At 42.0% G+C, this 20,709-nt stretch overlaps 1 protein-coding gene across 3 annotated transcripts in view; it reads left to right on the top strand.

The window, feature by feature from the left end:
• PLD1 (phospholipase D1) overlaps nucleotides 1-20,709 on the top strand; it is a 261,073-nt gene that overhangs the window by 60,125 nt on the left and 180,239 nt on the right. For 2 of the 3 annotated variants that reach the window (XM_027875839.1, XM_027875836.1), the window contains exon 1: nucleotides 11,994-12,125. The exons of the other annotated variant lie outside the window; for it this stretch is intronic. The gene's annotated coding sequence lies outside the window, so the exon portion shown is untranslated. Of the gene's footprint in view, nucleotides 1-11,993; nucleotides 12,126-20,709 lie in introns of those variants that run through there. 3 annotated transcript variants of the gene reach the window in all.

Below are 20,709 nucleotides of genomic sequence, written 5' to 3' on the forward strand. Positions count from 1 at the left end.
TCATTACAGATGTGGAGAAAAAAATTGAATATACATTTCTCTAATTAACTCCTTGGAGTACATAAGTCACAGATTAAATACTGACTAGCCACTATAAGAGAAGACTAATTAGAAAATTAACCAATTGTGCTTCTGTTCATTAATCTAACGTCAAAGCTAATTGTGTAAGTAAAGGTTTTTGACTTGATTACAGCCCTTAGTAAATTAAGCTGTTTGAATTTAACAAGTCTGTCATTTCAGGCTAGGAAGCAAAACTAAACAAATACTTCTGTCTGCTGATTGTTCTGACCAAAACCGAGGGTGAGTGAGAGGATTTTAAAAGTAAATATACAATTAGCTTTGCCAATATAAAGCTGATTGGGTCACAACTGAATAATTCGTTACTTGTTGTTCCCTTACAACCCTGTGGGTCTTTGGCAGTCACATACGAATCAATTAATAAGTACCTTTTATGTGCCAGGCACAGTGCTAGGCACTAGGGATATAAATATTAACAGTAATAATAGCTAGATGGCACAATGGATATCTTGATCTACTGGAAATGGACCTGTGGTCCAAAAGACCCGAGTTCAAATCCAAGCTCAGACAACTTACTAACTTGTGACCCTAGGCAAGTCACTTCACCTGTACCTCAGTTTCCTCAACTGTAAATTGGAAATAATAATAGCACATAGCTCACAGGATTGTTGTGAGGATCAAATGAGACAACATCTGTACACTGCACTGAAAACCTTAAAGTGCCATATAAATGCTATTATAGCATTTTACTATTTGCAAAACACTTTATATATAATATCCCATTTGATCCTCACAACCCTCCCCACACACAAAGTAGGTAGTATTCTTATCCTTATTTTACAGATAAGGAAACTGAGGCAGACAGAGGTTCTGTGACTTCCCCAGGATCACACAGAGTGTCTGAGATAGGCTTTGAACTCAGATCTTCCTGATTCCAAGGCCAGCATTCTATCCAGTATCTCAAATGAGATAGTATTTGCAAAATGCTTAGCACAGTGCTTGGCACATAGTAGGACCTTCCCTTTCCCCAGGATTCCTGCCTATAGATATACATACAAAAATAAAGCAGTCCTTGCCCTCGAGGAACTTATATTCTATCAGGTACCTAATTTTCTTCTAAGACTCAGGGCAAATAATCTTAATTTTCTATTTTTTCTATTTCTTTCCTTCATTCATCTTTTTCTATCCATCTGCTAGTAGCACAGAGAAATAAAAAGTAGAAGAAAGCTGCATCATCCCTCTGCTTTTCACCTCCTAGAGATGGATGTTCACAACAAATGCTGCTATGAGCGTATAAGGGTGTATATATGAGACTTTTCTTTCTGACTTGGATCTCTTTGGGGTATGTGCCCAGCAGTGAGATCTCTCAGTCCAACAGTGTACACATTTTTATCACATAATTCGAAATTGCTTTCCAGAATAAATGAACCGATTCACAACAGTGTATTAGTGTGCCCAGTTTTCCACAGACTCTCCAGCATTGACTAGTTATCATTTTTGCCACTTTCAAAAACATACAGATTTCACCTTCTTTCTGTTTCCACAGCCACCACCCCACTCCAGGCCCTCATGGAATGGGGAAATATCAATGAATTTGGAATTAGAGGACCTGGGTTCAAATCCCACATTGCCACTTACTACTTATGTGACCTTAAGCAAGTCAAGAGTTCTTTGCATTTCACTTTCCTTATTCGTAAATGAGAATATTCAACTAAATGACCACTAATATCCTATCGAGCTCAAAATCTATGATTCTAAGATCCCCCTGTACTATTACAGTAACCTTTTCACAGGTACCCCTGGCTCTACAGTCTCCCTTCTCCAATCGAGTTTTGTTTTTTGCTGTTGTCAGAATATGCATAGATCTGGTCATGTTGCTCAACTGCTCAGAAATCTTCAGTGGCCCCCGATATCCCCTAAGGAAAGTTCGAGCCATGCTGCCTGGCATTCGAGGCCTTTTCCAAGCTGATACCACCCAACGTCTTCAGCCTTGTCTCATACTCATTCCTCCCATACACTGTTCCAGGTGCACTGGACTACTGCTCTCCATCCATGAGCATAGACATGTCCTTCACTCTCTCACCATCAAACTTTTGTTCACACTGTTCTTTAAGCTGGGGGTATCTCTCCTTTTGCTTGTTGGATTTTTCTTCTTTCCAATCCCAATGGAATTGAGACCTTTTCCAAGAAACCTTCCCCGTTCCTCTATTATTAATGATATTTCCCTCTTTGAATTCACAAAGCTCTTGTTTTTCACTTCTCTCGTGCACACATTGTTTTATTTTGTCATGTGATTGTGTGTGTGTGTGTGTATGTGTGTATGCATCATAGGATTATGGATTTAAAACTGGAAGGGGACCTTAGCATTTTACAGATGAAGAAGCTGAGGATGGAAGAAGGAAAGTGATTTGCCCAAGGTCACACAGCAAGTACATATATGAGGCAGGATTTGAATTCAGATCTTCCTGATTCCAAGCACAATTCTCTATCCATTGGGGTACCCAGCTCAATATTCCTTAGTTAGTTTATAAGGTCTATGAGGGCAGAGCCTTATTTAAACTTATACATTTCTCCTAATGCCAACACAGTGCTCTACACACAATAGATGCTTAATAAAGGTTTGTTGAATGAATCAATGAATGAATATGTTCCTGTTTCATAAAGCAAGGTAGAATTGCACACAAGCATAATATGAGCAATGATTCAAACTAGAATTATTTTCAAGTTAATAACTCTCAGACTTAAAACAGGGGCTAGGGAGAGGCATTGGAACTGTAATTTTACCTCAGAGTTTCCTCATCTACAAAATGAGGGGGCTGTTCATGATGGCCTCTAAGGTATTCAAATCTGTAACCCTATGATGACCACACACATAATTACATTACAAAATAAAATATGATAACAGCACAAGAGACATGCAAACCTGGAGAGCTCTCAGGTGAGAAAAATCAATCATCAATGCAAGCCCTTCCCTTCTCAACAACTAGTCTTTAAGATTTGCTTAGAGCACTTAGAGATCAAGTGACTTGTCTAGAGTCACACAGCTAGGACTTCTCTAAGGTAGAACTTCAACCCAGGTCTTACAATTGTATCAAACCAACCTGGCACGGATCAGAAGTAGGACATGGTTGGATTTGTCATTTTTCACTCTATTTTGTGTTAGATAGGTTTTTATTACATACATTCAGGCTTTATGTTTTATAAGAAGATGAAGGAGAAAAGTTCTGTTTCTCTGTTGAGCTAAGTGTCAGAGGAAATAGAATTACATTTCAATACCGAAACAATACATGGGCACTCACAGGGTCTCTCTTAACTTTGGAATTGATTGTGTGACATGGGAGACACTGGCACAGGGCCACTCAGCATGGTGTGCCCACATCAGAGAAGGGGCTGTGGTCTATATGCAAAGCAGAATTGAAATAGCTCAAGAGAAATGCAAGATGCACAAACTTAGAGAATCTACCCCAAGTGTGCACAAGGACCGCTTGTGCCCGACCTGTGGTAGAGCATTCTGAGCTAATGTTGTTTGATCAGCCACAATGGGACACACTGGAACTTGACTCTAACATAGTGATGTCACTTTGGTGCTCTTTGAGAATGGAGGATAATAACCAACCAATTTAATTCAATATGCATTTACTAAGCATCCACTCTGGTCTGGGTACTATGCTACAGCTTGAGAAAAAAATGACACACTTCTTGTCCCCAAGAGCCAGTAGCCACATTAGAGGGAAAGGATCAGTATTTGCACTAACCACCACCATAAAGGTACTTAGGCAGAGGCTGAATGATCACTTGTGATTGGATATGGAGGAGGGATTCTTTGGTTCCATCTCGCTAGCTCGCTAGCTATCCACCCATTCATCTAGCTATCTAGCTAGCTATCTAGTTGTCCTTTTTATTTTTACATCACTATTTTTCTAGATGCACCCTCCTGACCAGGCACTAAACTCTTTCTCCTAACAAAGGAAACAAGACATGCAAAAACCATTGATATCTTTTATCTGGTCTGACTGTATCCAGTCTTTCCTTGCAAATCCCCACTCCTCCAAAGACCAGAGAAAGGCATCTTTTTCTCTTTATCTCTTCTCTGAAGGAATTACTCAAAGTACAGTTTCTTTCATAGTCTCTTCATGTATAATATTTTAGTCCTTGTGTATTATGTTCTTCTGGTGCTGCTCACTTCATTCTGCATGAGTTCATATAAATCGTCTCATGTATTTCTGAATATCTCACTTTTGTCATTTCTTATTACTAATATTTCGGTGCGTTCATATATCACAGTCTTTTCAGTCATCCCCCCGTCTTTGCTTCCAGGAGTCTACCACTACAAAAAGTGGTACTGTGACCATTTTGGTATTTTAGCAGCCTCTCACTCTGTCTTTGACCTCCTTGGAATATGTTCAAGGACTGAGCTTGCTGGGTCAAAGAATATGGACAACATCATTGCTTTTCTCACACAATTCCAACTCCATCCCCCCGACCCCCTTCCCCCTCCCTGCTTCCAGTAGAGTTGAACCAATTCTCAGCTTTATCAACAATGTAATAGTGTCTTTGTCTTCCCAGAGCCTCTCCACCGTTGACTATTTCAAGGTTGGTTTGTTTGTTCGTTTTTTGTCATCTTTATCAATTTGCAGATTGGCTTTTAAAGTCCCTTTTAAGTATGAAATTCAGTGATTCCACAAAATGTATAGCAGAGATTGGAGGAGGGAGGGATAAAATCTTATTGAAGGAGCCTGGGAAAGACAGATTTGCCTTTGTTTATTATTTGAGTGCATTGTAAGAGTTTTGAGGTGATGGGGAAAACTTTATTTTTATGGCAACGTATACTGGAAAATTGTGACAGTGTAGCCTAGTGGATAGAGAGCTAGCCTCAGAGTCAGAAAGACCAGGATTCAAGTCTTGCCCCTGATATATACTATCTGGGTGACCCCAGGCAAGCCTATTAAACTCCCAGTGAATGAAATCATGATCTGAAGATCTGATTTTTTAAAAATGTGGTGGAAAGAGTACTCCTGTAAGAGTAGCAATCAGGAGATGTGGTTGAAGACCTGGCCTTATCATTTTTTAAGGTCTCTGACCCACATCTTTCTGGACCTCAGTTTTTTCATACATGTAAAATGTGGAGGTTGGGTCTCTCAGGTTTCTTCTGGTTGGTAGTATGGTCCTGCAACTGAGACACACACACAGTGGAGAGGTCAGCAAAGGGCAGCCCCAGACTTTGGGCAGCTGTGGTCTTTAATGAAGGGAGATCTGGGAGGTGGGAGCATATATACCTTACAGCCAGTAGCCATTGACTGGCTTTCAGAGTCTTGTGGCAGCATGGACTGCCTTCTATTCAGACCCCAAGAAGGTTCCAGGGACTCAGAGAGGTCTTAGGTACATTGCTTGGAGCAAGACATAGAAGCAAGGTAGTGTAGGGTAAAGAGTACTGACCTTGGACTTAGGAGAGACCTGAGTTCAAATTCTGCCTCTGATGCTTAGTAGGAACTAACATGGGCAAGTCACAGGATAACAGAATCTTCCAGTTGGGGAGGACCTCAGCACGTAATATGGCACAGTAGAAAGAGCCCTGGTTCTGAATTCAGAGCTAGAATTCCAGCTCTGCTGCTTTTTACTCGTATGCCTTGGACAAGGCCCCTAAGCTCTTTGGCCCTCATTTCCTCCTCTGTAAAACTACAGGGTTGGACCCTTTGGGGTCCCTTTCTCCTCTCAGCTATGATCCCGTGATGCTGTGACAAGTGCTGCGGGCCTCGGTTTCTCCATATGTAAGGTGAATGAGTTGGACTAAATGGTCTCTGAGCTCCCTCCTGGTCCTATCATCCATACCAGATAAATAACCCCCCAAGAGATACCTAATAAATGCCTGAAGGCAGACAGAACCTAATACTTCATGAGGGATCTCATTAACTTTTGGGATAGCTCTGCTGTAAGTTTTTCCCTTATATCAAGCCTAAATTTGTCTCTTTGCAACCCCACCCCCAACCCCCACTATTGTTTTTGATTCTGGACAGCCAAAGAGATCTCATCTAATCTCGCCTTTCCTCTGACTCTTCCCCTTTCCCCACTAACCTCTATTTGCCTCGATTAAGCTTGCCGGGCCTCAGTTTCCTCATCTGCAAAATGATATTTGAAATACCTGGGTTTTGTCCAAAGAATGTAAATTCATTGAGAGTAAGGACTATTCCTTTTTTCTGCCTTTGTACCCCCTGGACCTAGCACACTGCCTAGCACGTGGTAGGTGCTTAATAATTGATTAATTGTGAAGGTTAGATGAGATGGTATATGTCAAAATACTCTGCAAACCTTAAAGTGATGTGTAAAAGCCACCTGTTATTTTTACAAGTCTCAGGAGGGCAGCCAGAGGAGCTGGCTGGGTCTGTGTTCTCTACTCCTCATCCCCATCTTGAATACTATGGTTATACTTAGTATTTCCCCTCTGCCCCAAAAAGGTAGGGGGTGGGGCAGCCTTAGGGGACTGGGGCAGTTTCTCATCATACTGCTTGGTCAATATGCCTGATCAGTCTGAAATTCTACCCCATCAACCTGGAGGGGGTGGGGTACAGTTAGAGCACCCCAGACATAACCACACCTCCAGAGCTAAGAGCCTAGAGTTCTGTTTCCCTTCCCTGCTCTTGGCAGAGGGAGGGGAAATATCTGGCTAGCCAGTGATTTCCTGGGGATGTGGGTGGAGCACCGAATGACAGCCAGAAACGCAGGGGCCTCACACTTGTCTGAGAGAGTGCTAAGGATTGTGGGAGAAAGGTTGATCCGGAGCGTTCTAGTGGGCAAATCCCTAAGAAACAGAAGAAGCCATTCCTAGGAGGATTCCTTAGGGAGTCCTATGTCCTGGCTGGTAGAAGGAATTACAAAGGCTGTGCTTGCCAAAAATCAGGAAAGGCACATTAGGCGCCATTCAGTTCGGCACCACATCATTTTCTTTTATGAGCATCTCTAGCACGGAAAACATGATCGATTTGGAGTCAGAGGACCTAGCTTCAAATCCTGACCCTGTCACTCATGACCTCTCTCAGCCTCAGTTTTGAATCTGTCTAATGAAATGGGGTGACCCAGATGGCCCCTGAAGTCGGTACCAGATGTATATCTACAATCCCATAAACAAAAAGGGTTAAAAACTTCTGCAACAGACAGTTTTGGCATGAGCAAGGAAGGGAGGAGATGGAATTTGCTTCTCTGGAGAGCTGAGATAGCTATCTCTCTTTGAAGACTTAGGCAGGAGGCCTACTTGGAGCGGGCAGGACCAGACCACCTCACATCTCTTTCATTTCAAGGACTCCCTTGACCCTAAAGGAATTTTTTGGGGAGCTTCCTGGAGAAACAGAAGAAAGCATTACAATTTGGCGGTGGGTCAGTTTGAGTTTGCAAATCCCCCATATTTGTCTAAGCAGGCGGTTCAGAGTGTATATGAAAGAGGCAGCTATGGATGTAATTACTTCTTTGCCAAGGCCCTTTCATATCCTAGAGGAATGTTCCACCCTCAGGCAGAGGGTTGTAAAGTGCCCCAAATTCACACACAGAGTGAGGCACAATTCTTCTCTTTCAGCTTGCTCTCTACCCTCCCCCCAACATCAACACTTTTTTTCCTGTTTCCTTCTGTTCCTTCCCCTCCCCTTATCTAGACACAGCACTCAATCTTTCTAAACCTCAGGTCTTGCATCTGTAAAATGGGAGGGGATTGAATTACATGGGCTTCTTCTACTATGCCCTTCTGATTAAGACAAATGATAAGATATATTGCTTTTTCTCCCTAAAAGATCCAGAAATGATGGTAAATAAATGCCTTTTTGGGAAGAAAGTATTTGCTTCCCAGCTCTAAATCTCAGATCCCATGTATAACTGTGAGCAAGTATCCCCTAGGCTTTCCAAGCCTCAGTTTCCTCATCTGTGAAAGGGAAGAGGGGGTGCATTAGACGGCCTTCCAGCTCTGAATCTGAGCCTACGTTTCCTTGCCAAGGTCCCAGCCTTCCCTGGCTTTGACCACCAGGTGGCGGTGCTGGCTCCTTTTCGAGCCAGCGCCTGAAATCCTGAGCCTTGCTTCTTTCTCACCCCCTTCCTTGAAGACAGTTTCCTCCTTCCTTGAAGGAGATAACCGTTTCACCTTGGCTTCCTGGGGCCGGGTAGAGGCAGGTTCTGGTCCCAGACTCTCCACCCTGATGAGACACAGGCAGGAAGGCTTTGCGTAACTTCCATTTGACAAGAAATACAAGAAAATCTACTTGACAGCAACTTATTCAAGCTTTCCTTGTGACATTTTGGCCCTGGGGAGAATGATCTCAAGATAATTAACATTAGTAAGGAGAGCTAAATTGGGGATAAAATGGAGCCATAAGAGAGCCCAGGAGACCCTGAGCTGGACAGAGGAGGAGCCCAATAAATATCTAGTGGATGAATAGAGTTCATTTGCCTTAGACCATCTGTGTGTAGAACAGAGGACAAAGCATGTCTTCCGTGGGACCTTCATTTCTATTTAATTCTAGAGAAGCAGTCTGGTAGGGTGGAAAGAGCTCTTGATTTTTAGTCCAAGGACTTGGGTTCAAATCCAGCCTTCACAATGTGAGTGATATGAGTAAATCACTTAACCACTCTGGGCTGATCTGTAAAATGAAGGGGTTGTGCTAGATGATCTCTAAGGTCCTTTCCAGCTTTAAATATATTTTAAATATGATCTATTAATCCAATGAGGCAGCTAAGTAGTGCAAGGGTTGAAATGTAGGACTTGAAGTTAGGAATACCCAAGTTCCTACCTCAGACACTTACTAGCTATGTGACCTTGGGCAAGTCTTTACCTCAGTTTCCTCATCTGTAAAATGGGGATAATCATAGCACCTACCTCCCAGGGCCGTAGTGAGGATGAAATGAAATAGCATAGATAAAGTGCTTTGCAAACCTTAAAACAATATAAATGCAATACTATTATTATAAGCATATAATATTATAAATATGACACACCTTCTATGACACAGTGGGGGAGGAATTGTTCTTGGCATGGGGAATAGAAAGACAAATATCAAAATGATCCCTGGTCTCAAGAAGTTCACATTCTACTTGGTGGGGGGGAGGGTAGAATATGAGAAAGATAGATAGAGATCTTTTGTACATAATAAATTTGCTGTTTCTTGTGCAATCATCTTTTTTTTCTTTTCTTTTCTTTTTTCTTTTTTCTTCTTTTTTTTGGCAATTGGGGTTAAGTGACTCGCCCAGGGTCACACAGCTAGTAAGTGTCTAGTGGTCAAGTGTTTGGTCTGAGGCTGGATTTGAATTCAGGTCCTCCTGACTTCAGGGCCTATCCAATAGGACACCCAGCTGCCCCTTCATCTTTTTTTTAAAATTATACTGTGTTACGGAAATGCTTGTTCTATTCCATAAATTAAAAATAAAATAATTTTTTAAAAAAGATAGAGATTATAAGCTCATAGTACAGGAGCTGGAAGGTGTCTCAGAGACCAACTTCCCCCCTGCCATTTTCCAGATGAGGAAACTGAGGCCCAGAGAAGCCAAAATGACTAAATATCACAGGTGGGGTTTGAACCCAAAATCTGTAAGTGCAGAGGTTTTGTATTGAACTGTTCTTCCTCTTTTAGGTAATTAAGTTAAAAGCCTATAGCGTGTCTTTAGAGCAGGTGGGAGGGGGTGGTACTGGAAGCACTATGAACTAGAGATGTCAAGAAGGGTCTCACATAGGAGATGGTACCAGAACAGAACCTCTTGGGGAGCTACGGATACCAAGAGGAGGATGTAAGAAAGGGAGTGCTTTCTGGGCACTGGGGATGTATTGAAATAAAGCAAATATTTTCCTCCCTCAGGAAGAGAGCTGGAAGGTATTTGTTCACCATTGTGCCTGGATCTTTTAGGGAGAAAAAATGCAATTTATCCTATCATTTGTCTTGTCTTGATCAAAATGCTTCAATAGAAGGAATATTGTACTTTGGAATCAGAGAACTTGGATTCAAATCATCTCTCTGCTATTACCTGTGTGACCCCGGAGTAAATGAATTCTCTTTCCTGGGCCAGTTTCCTTATCTCTAAAGTAAAGGGATTGGACTAGGTAATCTTTTAGTAACCTTCCATCTCTCAATCTATGATTCTCTGTTCTGACAAACTCACTTAGCCAAGGAAGATGTTTAAATCAAGTTGCAAGAGCCCAGGTGGGCATTACCTTGACTTCTGACCTCATCCTTGGGAGAAAATGGAATTAACTGTCATTTTAAAAAAGCATCTTATCTTCTAAGTGTTTTGGACAGAGGAACCTGTGCCATGGGGTTCCATTTTGTAGATGAGGAAACTGGTATCTGTAAAGACTGTTGAAATCTTCCACAGCTGATCTGATCTCTAGCAAGTTCTGAGGAGAGTTCATAGGATTTCAGACTGAAGGGACCTGAGAATCCATCTAGTCAAACCCCTTCATTTTACAAATGAGGAAACTGAGGCCCAGATGCGAGGGACCAGAGCTCAGAGTCTAATTTGGGGCCTTTGACTCCAAATTTAATTTAAATTGCACAGTGGAAAGCAATTTGCTGGAGATACAAAGACAAAACCCAAACAATCCCTGCCTTCCAGGAGTGTTCATTCTATCGGGAAGATACACCCTGGAAGTGATTAAATAAATACAAAGTATAAACAAAGTAATTTTGAGAGGTAAAAGTACCACTGATGGAGGGGCAGATAATAGAAAATGCTCTTGTAGCAGGTGGCACCTTTGAAGGAAGCCAGGAAGCAGAGATGAGAAAGAAGTGACTTTTCCTAGAATCATAAGATATTAGAGCCTGAGGCATCCCTAGCTTTGTCTAATTCGATTCCCTAATTTTATAAAAGAGGAATCGATGCCAGAGAGGTGAAAGGACAGATAGGATCATGGGACTTATAGCAGGAAGCGAAAGCAAGTGTCACCTAGTCCAAACGCCTCATTTTATAGCGGAAGATTCTGAAGAGAGCTTGTGACCTTCCCAAGGTCACCCAGGTAAAAGGTGGCAGTGCCAGGATTTAAACCAAGGGTTCTTCCAAATCCAGTACCCTTTCTACAGCACCCTGCTGACTCAGTCCAGAAGCCGGGAACAATGTATGCAAAGCAGGAGTGTGCTGGAGCTGGCTAGTACAGGCTTGCGGGAGCTGATTGTTAAATTTTCAATGTGAGCATTTACTGGCAAATACTACGAAGCAGGGCTTGATTTTTTGTTTCGTTGATTTCTAGACTTTCTTCAAAGTGACGAAGAAAATGTTAATAGTTCAGATTAAATTTAAAAGCGCATCCTGCAAAATATCCTCCATCCCAGTCGATGGTTAAACATGTACAGGCGTTCCCGGGTGCAAAGGCACGTTCAGTCCAGGGCTTTCTCCTTGTACCATGCAACTGCGTTGCTAATAGATTGCTTTCCTCCTCCATTTTAGAGATTAGCAAAATTACAAGTTAGAGAGAAGCATTTGGACCCTGTCCATGTACAGAAAAGGGGGAGCTCCCAGCGATTCTAATGTTTGTTTGCGTCCCTCTCTCACTAGACAACCCTTAGATCAGGGTAGAATTGGGCATCTTCCCCGGCCCCTGAACCCGGCTTCTGTAACTTCAGGAATTTCTTGGCAACAATGGAGGGGAGACTGTGCGGCCCTTGTTAAAATGAATTGGTGGTTCTCATAGAGGGCTGGAGGACAGGCTCCGGGACCACAAGAGCCCCCTTTGTTCCACGGTTTGCTTCGAACTTCTCCCTGGCACCAGCCAGAGCTCTGTGGGTCACAGAAAAACAAAGCCCCAGGAATCCTGCGCTCGCTCGTTCTGCATGGGGCTTTTTAAGTCCCCCACGGCTCCGCTGCCCCCTCCCCTCCCCTCCCCTCCCCCTCCCCCCTCACGCGTGGGGGAGGGGTTTCAAGTTCAAGGCCGCCTCCGATAGGCGAGAGTGCTGCCGTGGGCGTGACCGTGGCTCCCCGGGCCCGACCCGAGTCGGCCCGAGTGCTGCTGGAACCGGGGCTCTGCGCTGGAGAGACAGCTCTCCCGTCTCCTGCAGCCTGTCACGGGCAGTTTCTTAGGAGGGCAAAGCTTGGGGGAAAAGATTTTCTTGCAAGCCAGGATGATGCGACTACTTTCCCGGGGGCACCAGGTCAGTGGAAACCAAGTTTGGCACTTTGGGAGAGTTTCTGGCTGCAGTTTTCTTTCTGGGCTAACGGACACGAAAGCTCGAGCAGCTAGCAGATAGGGGAAGAAAACTGTTGCTTCATTTCTTTCTGGTAACCAGATGATTTCAGTGAGTTAGGCCCGATTGCCAATAGACTCTTCCCATTTCTTTGCCCCCGAGATGGGCGCATCGCGCTAAACTTTCCAAGCAGGTTGGAAGCAAAGAGACCGCGGGTGCGTTGGCCGGGGGTTGAGGCTCTTGACAGCGGGTGCCCTGGGGGCCTCTTTCTTGGTTACTTTTCTTTGCTACCCTCCCCCTCCCACCCCGGGAGGTCCTACAGATATCTCTGCGTCTCAGACACCCGGCGGTATGGTTTACGAATTAAGTAATGGTCAGGACTGGGCATGGCAGCTGCTTGCGTTCTCACCCGCCAAGACTCAGGGCGGGCTTGACAGATGTGTGTCAGTGTATGGGTGTGAAACTTGCTTGGGCCTAGTGTACGGTCCGGGAACCACCGGCGTTGGCTTGGGGCTTCTGGCAGTTCAGGTGTCTTTGGAAATGACCAACCTTGACCTTAGAGAAGGAGGTGAGGAAATATAACCCCCTCCTTTAGTTGGAGGAGGTGGGGAGCTATGGTTGCGGAATGCTGCGTATACCATCAGATACAGTTGTGTTGTCTTTGTTTTGCTTAATTGTTTTAAGCAAAGATGGAAGGGACCTCAGAGGTCACATAGTTCAAGGTTCCCTACCTCTGATTCTAGTCTATTTTACAAAGGAGGAAACTGAGGCTTGGAAAGATTGTTACTTGTCCAGCGTCATCCAAGTTGTCAGAAAAAAAGTTTTTAAAATGTTGGAGTGGTAGCAAGTTTGTAGTGAGTCTAGGTTGATTCTGCTGACCTAAAAGTTTTCTTCCCTTGTCTCAGATTATCAGATTGAATGTTCAGTCATTTCAGTCGTGTCTGACTCTTTATGATCCCATTTGGGGTTTTCTTGGCAAAGATACTGGAGTGGTTTGTCATTTCCTTCTCTAACTCATTTTACAGATGAGGAAACTGAGGCAGACGGGGTTAAGTGACTTGCCCAGGGTCATAGAGCTAGTAAGTGCCTGAGGCCTGATCTGAACTAAGACAGATGAGTCTCTATCCAGTGTGCCACCTAACTACCCTTATAAAATTTAGGTACTATTAAGAAATACGTTACACCAGCCGAAGTTCCGAAAGAATACGTTTCTAGAAATAAATGTTTCTTTCTTTCTTTTCTTTTTTTTAATAAGGCAATGGGGTTAAGTGACTTGCTCAGGGTCACACAGCTAGTGAGTGTTACGTGTCTGAGACTGAATTTGAACTCAGGTCCTCCTGACTCCAAGGCTGGAGCTCTATCCATTGTACCACCTCACTGCCCCTAAATATTTTCTTTGTAAACTAATCTTAGATGGGCCAGTCTAGTACAATGCACCGCACTAAGAGATTCAACAGACCTGGGTTCAAACTCCACACCCACCCCTTCCCCCATGCTTCATGTCGGTGTGATCTTGGGCATGTCACTTTTCCTCGTCTGTCAAATTGGAGAGTTTTTTTGTTGTTTAAAAAAGATTTGACAGGCATTACAAAGAAGTAGCAGGTCAATTAGACAATGATTTAAATTCTGCCATACTTTTTCAAAAAATGTAATTTCTCTCCTGCTTCCTGTCTGAGGTTCTTTGTACCTACTCTCTACTCATCCATCTCATGTTATGTGCCTAATAAATGACATGTTATTTTTCCCATGGGAATGAAAGATTCTTGGGCACAGGGACTCTTTTTGCCTTTCTTTGTATGCCCAGCTCTTAGCCCAGTGTCTAGCACATAGTAAGAGCTTAATAAATGCTTGTTGATTGATTAGATGCTGTTATGTCAGGTAGACTTTAGGTCTAGCTACAACCCACTGGGACCTAAACAAAGCGGATAACTGAGTTTTTGTTTTGCTAATTGTTTCTTCCAGTGTTATTGGAAAGTGTTCCCCATTATTTATTTAGGTTTTCCTTCCCTCTAAATGCCTTTGCTGGCTTGGTATCAGCTTCCTCCAAAGAAACCTTGGGAAGGAATCTGCTAAGCTTCATGGAAACCAGTTCTCATCCCAGCCTGAGGCTTCAGAACTGTCGGTTTTCTCAGGCACCTGATTCAGGGCTCAGCAGTAGAATGAATCACACTTCCCTTCCCTCAAATGTGATCGTTAAGACAGCTCCCACCTCAGGAGGTATTTTCCAAAGACAGACTCTGTAAGGCCTTCAGGAAGCATCAAGGTATGTGTTATCACTTATGTAGCGCCGGTGTTATTAATGGCAGAGTCAGTGACCCATAAATTAGAGAAAAGACTTTCAGGAAGTCTTTTAGAGGAACAAATTAGAGGAAGACTTCCCTGGGTATAGCTACCAGACACTGTTAAGGAAGAGGCTTATCGACTTGGAGCTGGAGCTGACATTTCAGGTCAGCTAGTTCAACCACCTCATTTTATAGATGAGGAAACTGAGATCCAGAAAGAGCAGGTGACTTGTTTAAGGCTATGCAAGTGAGTGGCAGGGGTAGAATTTGAACTAAAGTTCTCTGACTCCAAAATTTTTCCCCCTTTCTGTTGTACCAAGGTGTTTCCTGTTTTCCTCATCAGCCAACTGGTTATGTCTTCTGGAGATTGACAAAACCTTGCAAAGCTCGTGGTTTTTACTGACTAGAACTCCTTTCCGTGAAGATAGCTCCATAATGCTTGATGGATGTTAACAATTTTTTTGCGGATGGTAGTAAATCTGATTCAAACTGCTAGTGATGGTGGCATTGGAAAAGTCGTATGGGGAAAAAACCAAATGACCAAATTTTGGGGTTTTTCCATAGGACTTTTTCTGTCAGATCCTATTTCCTTTAAAAATGAAATGATAGGACAGTGAAAATCAATATAGCATAGCGGATAGAGTGCTGAATGTGGAGTCGGCAAGCTCTGGATTGGAATCCCTCAGACAAGATACTTATCTACTGTGTTACCATAGGCAGCTTAACCTCTCTGAGCCTTACTGTCCTAATGGATAAAACAGATGATTTACTTGGGAATTTGAACCCAGGACTTCCTGACTCCAAATCCCCTAAAAGCATGAACTTTATTGGCTGCTATGTAGATCAAATGTGTTTATGTGTTTACATGTGATATACAAAACAATGTGCTATTATACATGACAACTGTTATTATTAACATCTTTACTGTTATTATGACAAAATATTAAAAATCCACAGTCTTGGCACTGGGGGCTTGGGGAAGTTTAGAATTCTAGAGCTTGGAGTATCAGGAACATAAGAAGATCTTTGCTGACTTGTCTTTTTCCTGGCTTTGTCCCTTATGTATCCACCCTTCTTTGTCTTCTCTAAACCCTGAAATGCCTCTTCTTTCTGAGGGCATCTCTGTTACTACCTGCCTAGGTTTATTCTTACACACCCACAACTTGTTACAAGGATCAAGTTCATTCATTCTTACCCAATGTGACTTCCTGTTGGCATTCAGATAGTCCTAGATATCACATAAATCTCAGAGAGGTTTTACGGCCACTCAATACTCAAGCATATGATAATCATTTTATTTTAAAATGAAGTTGAATCTCAAAGTGAGGAGACAATTGTTTAGGAGAACCATCGTAACATGTCTGAGTCAGAGTGGTACAGTGGAAATAGTTCTGGCTTTGGAGTCAGAGTACCTGAGTTCAAATCTTGCCCCTGTGTGACCTTGGACACATCACTTAACCTCTTTGGGCCTCGGTTTCTTCATCTGTAAAATTGGATTAGATTCCAGCTTATAATTTAAGATCTCTGATTTTACTAAGACTAGGAGAACTTGAAACATGAGGATGATGAATTTTCCTTTTCTAGCTCATTTTCTCAGTTTAACAGGATTCATTCACTAGTATTTATGGAGTACCTGCCAAATGTAGTACTAGATATATTTCAGGAACAAGGAATCAGTAACTAGATTTAACTTCAAAACCAGGGAATGTTTTTTCTGACTTCTTGGCCTGATTGGTTCTCTCAGGCTGGACCAGCTGTGCTCACATCTGAATCCACTGTCTCTTTTGTTACCTCTGACTGTTGTCTGAAAAATAATGAAGATAATAAAAGCTAGAAATTACAAATTTGTTTAAGGGTGAGAGGATGCTTTACTCTAATCCTCACAATAACCCTATGAGGTGCATACTAACAGGAATTACCTGAATTTTTCAGTTGTAGAACTGGAAAGGCTGGGGAAGAGAAATGAATTGTTTAGGTTTACTAAGTATCCAATATGGGAATGATATAACAGAATTTGGGACATTGAGGTTTTGATGTAATGCACTCTATTCTCTGCTCAGATTTCCATTCCTGCTAGTGGCAGGGAAAAGCTGAGAAAAGCTCCTGACTTAAGTGAGAGTAACACATAGTATTTTCACTGAGCTATAGATTGGTCTGAGGGAAGAATTCTAGAACCAGGACTTTTGGTTCCATGTAACTCTTCACTGATTTGCTATCCTTCCTTTATGAGGCTAATATTTGACATTTATTTCATACTTTAAAGTATACAAAGTGCTCTTCCCCACACACACAGCCTTGTGGATTGAAATGGAAAGAAATGGTTGTCCCCATTTTTCAGATGAGAGAATTAAGGGTCAGAGAGGCTAAAAAAAACTTTCCCAGGGTCACACAGCTAAGATGCATCAAACCCAATACTTTTGGTTCCAAGGTCAAAGCCTTTCCCACAATACCATCTTGCTAAGTGCTATTGATGCTAATTGATCTAATTGAGTAGATGATTTGAGTGGTCTTTCTGTAGATGTGTACCTATTATTATCCCCAGTAGGACATAAGCTTTTTTTTATTAATTAGAAATTATCTAGTTCACTACCAGTGAGTACTGAGTATAAGGTATATTTGTTAGCATACTCTGAAGGTAATTGGGTCATTTTAGGATGATGACCATATGCCATATCTACAATTCTCCATTTTTTCCAGTGGGAATAAAAAAGGTGATAGAGAGGAAGGGGGAAAAAATAAATATTTATCAAATGCCTATTTATCAAATGCCTATTATCAAGTGCCTGTATGCCAGGCACTGTGCTAAGCACTTTATCAATATTATCTCTTTTGATGCTTACAGTCATCCTGAGAGGTAGGTACTGTTATGATGCCCTGTCTGAAACAGACAGAAGTTAAGTGACCTGCCCAAGGTCATGTAGCTAGTAAGTATCTGAGGCCAGATTTGAACTCTAAAGTTTTTTTTGGGGGGGGGAGGAAACTGGTAGTTTGTTAATCTGTTCCTCACTCATTCCATTTCTTAACTATAAGAACCTACTAAAGATGTCTTTTGTTATAGGAGATGATTTTCAAAAACATTTTTTAATTATAGGAGATTAGTTATAGGAGATGGCACCCTAAGATACTACCCACTGAAAGTTAATGTGGTATCTTGTAGTGTGTCTGCAGATATTAACTATACACTATAGTGGTTGAGGAGATGCCACAAAGAGAATGCCTGTATGTTATCCACGTTTTAGTATATGTAAAAAGCATTAGATTCAGAGTGAGGGTTCCAGTCTTGCCTCTGATATTTAGATAGATTGATAGATAAAGCATTTATTAAGCACTTCATAGTATGTATTTATATATTTATTAAATATATTTATTAAACACTATATGTATTATATGCCAGGAACTGTGCTAAGGATCTGGGAACGCAAATACAAACAAAAGGAGCTTACGTTGTGTTGGGGGAAGATAATAGAATATAAGCTCTTTGAGGGCAGACAACCCATAAAAGGGAACTGAAAAGAGGGGATAGAGGGTGGGAGGTCCCCATGCAGGGAGAAGGTGGAAAAGTCTGGAAATTGATCAATACCAAGTGTGCTAGAGCCAGCTGGAATTGGATTGCTGGAATTGATAAATTTTCAGTGTGAGCATTTACACCTTGGAAATTGAGAACCACTACAAAGCAGGGCTTGATTTATGTTTTGTTGATTGTCTGAACTTAAGAAAGTGATGGAGAAAATGTGAAATGCAATTAAACTTAAGTGTGTATCCTGCATCCATTTCTTCACCCCACCCCCACCCCCAGAGCTGGGAGAGAGCTCATTGTTAAACATTTAACTAGTCTACCAGCAGACCCATTGGTAGAGTTGAGAGAAGTGTGAACATGTCTGACTTAGACATTTCCTCAAAGAGAGGGTTTGAGGGGGAATTCACCAATGGGAGGTGAGGATAGAGTTATCTTCCAGGGTGAGATGGCTGCTGGGATATAGGTATATAGGACATAGGGAGAATAAAGAGCAGAGCCAAGAGTGGGCTGAGCATAGCTGGCTTGGACACTTCCTCAAATGAAGGTTCTGAGGAGAAACCCAACAGTTGAACAAGGGGATGGATGGGGGCTTTATTGCTTACTAACTGTGTAACCCTGGGCAAACACTTCATCTCTAGGATGAGGGAATGCAGATCCCTTCCAGCTAAAATTCTGTGATGGTGGGGTCTTTGGACTCATGGTTCTCCAATCACTGGAATTCATCTTAGAGTAACTAAGACTGAAGCTGTTAGAGATTAATTCAGACACATAAGAACTTGACCTTTTGTGCTGTTGAATTTAATTAGAAAAACATTTGTGTTCAGTTTATTCCTCCTCGTCAAATGAGACTTCCTGTTGAGAATGAGCATGGCATAGTGGAAAGTATTTTAGTTTTGGAGTCAGGAAGATGCAGGTCTAGATCCTGGTTCAGACATTTACTAATCATGTGCTCATGGGGAAATCTCTTAATCTTTCCAAGCATCAATTTCCTCATCTGGAAAATGGAGGAAATAGTATCTGTAGTACCTAGTACCATAGGCTCAAATAAGGTGATGAATGGAAGACACTTTCAAAATGTTAAAATGCCAAGTAAATGTTAAGAAGTGACAAAAAGAAGGAAGTGTGGTGTAGTGGATAGAGAGTTCTCCTTGGTATTAGGAAAACACTTGTTAGGCTAGGTGAGTCATTTAACCTTTCAGTGCTCATGACAACCCTCTAAAAGAAGGATCAGACCTGAATCGACAGAGAGACTTCCTTCACCTGGAATTTCTCCACACCAATGAAATTATAGAGCCAATCCGGTTCTCTAAAGGACAATTATTATTATTATTAGAATTCTATTATCACCCAATTCATTCATTCATAATCATTGAAAACTTAATGGTATTTTGGAAATCTCAGAGGAGTCTCTGAGCCTTGGCGATAAGTCAGAGACACTGATTTCCCTTTTGTAATTGTGGAGAAAATATGAGAGTTTGAAAATCGGGAATCCACACTAGTGGGACAGCTAGGTGGTTCGGTGGATAAAATGCCAAGCCAGGAGTCAGGAAGACTCATCTTCCTGACACTTACTAGCTGTATGACCCTGGGCAAGTCACTTAACCCTGTCTGCCTCAGTTTCCTCATCTGTTTAATGAGCTGAAGAAAGAAATGGCAAGCCTCTCCAGTATCTTTGCCAAGAAAACCTCAAATGGAGTCATGAAGAGTCAGGCAGGACTGAAACAACTAAATAGCTAACAATCCATACTGCTACCTGTCAAACTCTATGAAGGCATTACTTCTCCCCTCCCCCACCCTTTGTTTTAAACATCAGTCTTGCTTCAGTCTCTAACAAGCCACATTTATATATTTCATTTTTCCTCGTTTTAAACATATTTATTGATGCCTTTTGTTTTTATATCACTTTCATTCCAAATATACCCTTCCCCCCCACACATATGTAGTGAGCCATCCCTTGAAACATACTAGGCTGTGATTTCCTTGAGAGCGGGGTCTTTTTTTGGGCTATATTTGTATCCCCAGTGCTTAGCACAATACCTGGTAGGGTAAATAGTTCATGCTTAATAGATGCTTATTTACTTGACTTGACAAGGAATTAAAAAAGGGGGAAAACAGTTGAGCAAAATTAACCCTTGGGTTGACAGTAGTGGGTTGATTCTGTAGCACCCATCAGTATGTTAAGAAGGTGACCTTTGATGGGTATCTTCACTTTAATTTTTTAATTATGGAATCCTCAATTTAGAGCTGGAAGGAACCAGCAAGTTCAGCTTTCTCATTTTACAGATGAGGAAACTGAAGCCCAGAGAAGTTAAATCATTTGCCCAGCATCACACAGCTAGTGAACGTCTGAGGCAGGACTTGAACTTAGATTGTCCAGCCACCTTCGTCTACCACCTAGTTGCATCTATACACCTAGCTGCCCAATATATCATTACTAACAGTAACAGCGTAGAAGAGGTAGTTTTTATAACCATGGAACATTATTCTGGGGCCTCATGGCCCTCTCGTTTATAAAACTCGCCCCCAGGAGAGGCATGTTCCATTTTCCTTCTCTTGGCTTGATTTCTTGATAATATTTTCTTGCTCTATGGGGAATGTTGGTTTGTTCATGCATTCACAAATATTTACGGAGCGCCCACCCAAACCAAATTTAGAGGTGGACCATGTGCTCATTTGCCTAGGGTACAGCGCACAGTGGGGCAGAATGAAGACCAATATTTAATGTTCTTTTTTTTTTTTTTTGATGAATGCA

Source organism: Vombatus ursinus, unplaced genomic scaffold (assembly GCF_900497805.2).
Source record: "Vombatus ursinus unplaced genomic scaffold, bare-nosed wombat genome assembly UNPS02014810.1, whole genome shotgun sequence".
NCBI lineage: Eukaryota > Metazoa > Chordata > Mammalia > Diprotodontia > Vombatidae > Vombatus > Vombatus ursinus.